Source organism: Ricinus communis, chromosome 3 (assembly GCF_019578655.1).
Source record: "Ricinus communis isolate WT05 ecotype wild-type chromosome 3, ASM1957865v1, whole genome shotgun sequence".
Classification (NCBI taxonomy): Eukaryota; Viridiplantae; Streptophyta; class Magnoliopsida; order Malpighiales; family Euphorbiaceae; genus Ricinus; species Ricinus communis.
The window spans coordinates 14,004,830-14,009,635 of NC_063258.1; the positions used below are offsets into that span (position 1 = coordinate 14,004,830).

The 4,806-nt window shown below is 40.8% G+C and overlaps 1 non-coding gene across 1 annotated transcript; it reads left to right on the forward strand.

Annotated features, from left to right (window-relative positions):
• The first annotated feature begins 4,273 nt into the window (after positions 1 to 4,273).
• LOC112537005 lies at positions 4,274 to 4,380 on the forward strand. Its single transcript, XR_003080926.2, has one exon. It is a non-coding gene; the product is annotated as a small nucleolar RNA R71 (small nucleolar RNA).
• The last annotated feature ends 426 nt before the right edge of the window (positions 4,381 to 4,806 follow it).

Sequence of the window (4,806 nt, forward strand, 5' to 3'; positions counted from 1 at the left end):
TGCATCTCATGTTGCTTGATCATCAAGTCACTCCTACCGGTCAAACTTGTCAATTGCGTTCCCATGATTCCTAAATAATCAAGTAGGAGGAGACGTAAATCCTTGCGGGTAAGGGAGAAATCATGTTGTTTTTAATTAATCCAAGCGTAAGTAGGCCCATGCTAATCTTCCCTTATTTTTATTAAGTTGGCTCATGAAACTTGGGATCGCGAGAGTTGTTGCCCAGTCAACTACTCTGTGGTTCTTGATTTGACTTTAGTTTATTCATCTTCTTTTATTTATTTATTCAAATTTATTTTTTAGTTTCTTTTTCTTATGGAATGAGAGCTTCAAAGTATAAAAACTGCATGCTAATTGGGGCAAGTTAGTTTATTATTTCAGTGTAATAACTTGCGAGAAATCAAGTTATCGGTTCTTTCAAGAACTTTGCGAACTTATCAAGTAGCAACACGAGCATTTTGATGTTTTGGCCGCATATAATGAAAAAATTTGGGTCAGAATATTATTAGATAGGCGCAAACAAATTTTCCCTTGTTTGTGTTAAGCTGACTCATAAAATTTCAAACTACAAGAGTTGTTCTCTATTATCCTGAAAGATGGTCGCTAAATAGAATCCAGTATCAAGAACCTTCCTAGCAATATGGGTAGCTGCTTGATGACCTCTCGTTGGTCCCTCATGGCAATGCCTCAAAATCTGGAGGATCTCCTCCCCATACACGCATCGCCGAATCACCTGGTCTGCACAAACTCAAAATAGAAAAGGGTTTTCCCAAATGTAGTACTTTAAATCAGAAAATAATTTCTTCTTTCGCTGAAACCCTTTGGTAAGACCTTTGCAATCAAGTAATTTGCAAAATCGAAAAGCCAAGGGACAGCCGAAGATACCTGAATAGAGCACAAGTACTCATCTGGAAAACTATCATCAATAGCCCTCTCATCAAGTGCATCTAGGCTCGGGTTCTCCAATCTCGAAAGGTGATCTGCGACCAAGTTCTTCGCACCCTTCTTATCCTAGATCTCAATGTCAAATTCCTACAAAAGAAAAATCCAACAAATGAGTCTCGGCTTAGCATCATGCTTTGCAAACAAGTACCTCAATGTCGAATGATCCGTGTAGACCACGGTATTGGATAGCACCAAGTATGAGTGAAACTTGTCGAAAGCGTATACCATAGCAAGCAACTCCTTCTTAGTAGTGGTATAGTGCTCCTGGGCATCTATCAATGTCTTGCTAGCATAATAAATTGGTTAGAACTTATTGTCAATCCTCTATCCTAAAACAACTCCAACTACAAAATTACTAGCATGACATATTAGCTCAAAAAGCAGCCCCCAATTAGATGAAACCATAATAAGGGTTGTAGTTAGCTTCTCTTTAAGTAACTCAAAGCCTGCAAACAGTCATCAGAAAATATAAATGGAACATCTTTTATAAGTAATTGAGTCAAAGGTCTACCAATCTTAGAAAAGTCCTTAATGAACCTTCTATAAAAACCGGTATGACCAAGGAAACTCCTAACAACCTTAACCGAGCTAGGGGGTGGTAACTTAGCAATGGTCTCTACCTTAGCTTTATCTACCTCCATCCCTACAATCTTATGCCCTAGCACAATACCCTCTCTCACCATAAAATGAAACTTTTCCTAGTTCAGCACAAGGTTAGTTTCTACACAACATGCAAGCATACACTCTAAATTAAGTAGACAATGGGAGAAAGAGTTACCAAATACCGAAAATCATCCATGAACACCTCCATGGACTATTCAATCATGTCATGGAAGATCGCCATCATACACCTCTAGAAAGTAGCAGGTGCATTGCACAAATTGAATGGCATCCTCCTGTAAGCGAACATACCATAAGGGCAAGTGAAGGTGGTTTTCTCTTGGTCCTCAGGCGCAATGGAAATATGAAAATAACCTAAAAAATCGTTAAGAAAGCAATAAAACATATGCTATGATAAGTGCTCTAACATCTGCTCAATAAAAGGAAGGGGAAAATGGTCCTTCCGAGTTGCATCATTGAGCCCCTTGTAATCAATAAAAACTCAAAAATGAGTTACCATCTTAGTCGGTATCGGTTCATCCTTCTCGTTCTTGACCACCATCACACCTCCCTTCTTCGGCACAACCTGCACAGGACTAACTTAAGAGCTGTCAAAAATAGGGTAAATCAAACCTGCATCTAGAAGTTTAATTACCTCCTTCTTAACTATCCTTCATCAGGATCTTTTGCAAAAAATAGTTGGGGTTAATTCTAGGAATGTTTGCAATCTTGTAGGCCTCGGGACACTTCCTGAGAGAAGCCAAAGTCATCTCCCTCTACTCAGGAGTCAAATCAGCTGCAATGATCACTAGCGGCTTCTCTGCCTCATCCAGATAGGCATAGGTTAAGTGCTTAGGCAGCTCTTTCAACTCTAAGGCTGGTGGCTCCTTAAGTGAAGGTCTCAATTTCTACACCCTTGACCTGTCAATATCAACAAAATGGTTAGCAGACTTGCTAGGCTCACTAGCCAGCAAACAAGCAAGTTGTTCCAATACATCCTCGTTGGACAACTCCTCCTCATCTTCAGCCTGTAATGCTACCTGTAAAGGATCATCAAGTAATATCTCTTGCAATTGAGACTTTATAATATCATCCAAAGCATCCATAGAATATAGAGTGTCATCATGGTCAAGTGAATGTCTCATAGAAGTGCTCAGGTCAAAGGTAATAGTCTCGTCACCTACTCTAAGTTGTAACTTCCCATCACACACATTTATGACAACCCTAGATGTTGCAAGGAAAGGTCTACCTAGAATTAAAGATACCCTACTCTCACCCTCCATATCCATAATAACAAAATCAATAGGAAATATAAACTTGTCTACCTTACCAAGTACATCTTTAACTATTCCTCTAGGATATTTCATAGTCCTATCTACTAACTATATGCTCATCCTAGTAGGATTAGGCTTACTTAAACCTAATCTCTCAAACAAACTGCTAGGCATTAGATTGATGCTAGCTCCTAAATCAGCTAAAGCATCACTAATATGCAAATCACTAATAATACAAGGAACAGTGAAACTCCTTAGATCACGCCTCTTTACTAGCAGTTTGTTTTGAAGAATGGCTGAGCACTCCTCATTTAGTGTCATAAGTCCCAAGTCCTCAAGCTTCCTCTTATTCCTTAGAATCTCTTTTAGGAACCTCACATACCTGGGCATCTACGATATAGCATCAACAAAAGGTAGATTAATCCTCAGCTGCTTAAATAAATCAAAATACTTACCAAACTGCTGATCAATCTTTTCTTGCTTCAACCTGGCAGGATATGGAATTGAAGGATGGTATTCCCTCACAAGACTCTTCTTCTTGTCCTCTGGTCGCACAGGCTGTGTCACCTTAGGCTCTAGTCCTTCCTGGCTACCTCATCCTGCACAATAACATCATCATCAGCCATAGGTAAAGAACTAGCTAACTACTTACCTGATCTCAAAGTGATAGCCTTGACATGCTCCCTCGAGTTTGACTTTATGGTACTCGAAAGTGTCCCTGGCTGTCTCTCAGCCAACATCTTAGAAATCTAGCCTATTTGATTCTCCAAATTCTATATGGAGGCTTGCTAATTTCTAAGAGCTGTGTCCGTCTGCTGAAACCTGTTCTTTGAAGTGGACACGAACTTCATCATCAAATCCTCTAAATTGAGCTTCTTCTCCTGGTTCTAAGGTAGTTGAAGGAGAACAGTATGCTGTTGGGATTGTTGCTGGTGCAACCGCTGAATCCTAGTGGACCCTGGGAGTTGTTATTTCACCACCCGAAGTTGGGACAGTTTCTCCACCCTGGGTTGTATATATTGTTGTACGGGTTATTCTGCTGCCTGGGTGCATTTCCCATATAATCAACCTGTTCAAGGTCAGCAAAAGAAGATGAAGAAGAAGCAAACATACCTCCCACATTACAGTTTGCACTATAGTGCGAGCCACCATAAAACTCGGAGCCAAGCTGTGCTGGATGGACTGGCATCTGGAGCTAGTCGATCTTCTTGGCCAAAAGCTCCACCTGAGCTGCCAAGGCTGATGTAGAATCGACCTGCTTCACCACTCCTTGCCATCTTGGCCTACTCTTAGAAGACCGCCATTGATATGGGTTCATGGCCTTCTCTTTAATTAAGTTTTGGGTCTACTCTGGCGTCTTACTATTGATGGCCCCACCTGTAGCTGCATCTACCATCTGCCTCGTAGCTGAGTTCAATCCGCTGTAAAAAGTCTACACCTGCATCCATAATGGCAAACCATGGTGTGGGCGACATCTCAACAAGTCCTTGTACCTCTCCCACGCATCATACATGCTCTCATCATCAAAGTGCACAAAAGAAGAAATATCGGTACACATCTTTACAATTTTAGTAGGAGGAAAGTACTTATAAAGAAATTTCTCAGCCAAAGAACTCCAGGTGGTGATGGTGTTGGCTGGTAGGGACTATAGCCATCTCTTCACTCTATCCCTCAAGGAACAGCCTAAGCCAAATGGTATCATCGGTATTTCCATTTATCTTGAAGGTATCATAAATCTCTAAGAAGTTCATGATGTGGGCATGAGGATCTTCACTAGGCAAGCCCCCAAACTGTACACTCTGTTGCACCATTTGAATGACCTTTGGCTTAATTTCAAAATTATTTGCTGCAACAAGTGGCCTCAATATACTGGTGTGCGTCCCCTCTAGGTAAGTCTAGCAAACTCGTACATCGTCCTTTTTGCTTCAACGATGTTGTTGTTGCCCTCTCCCATATTTACTAGTGTATGGATAGGAATCTCAATCTG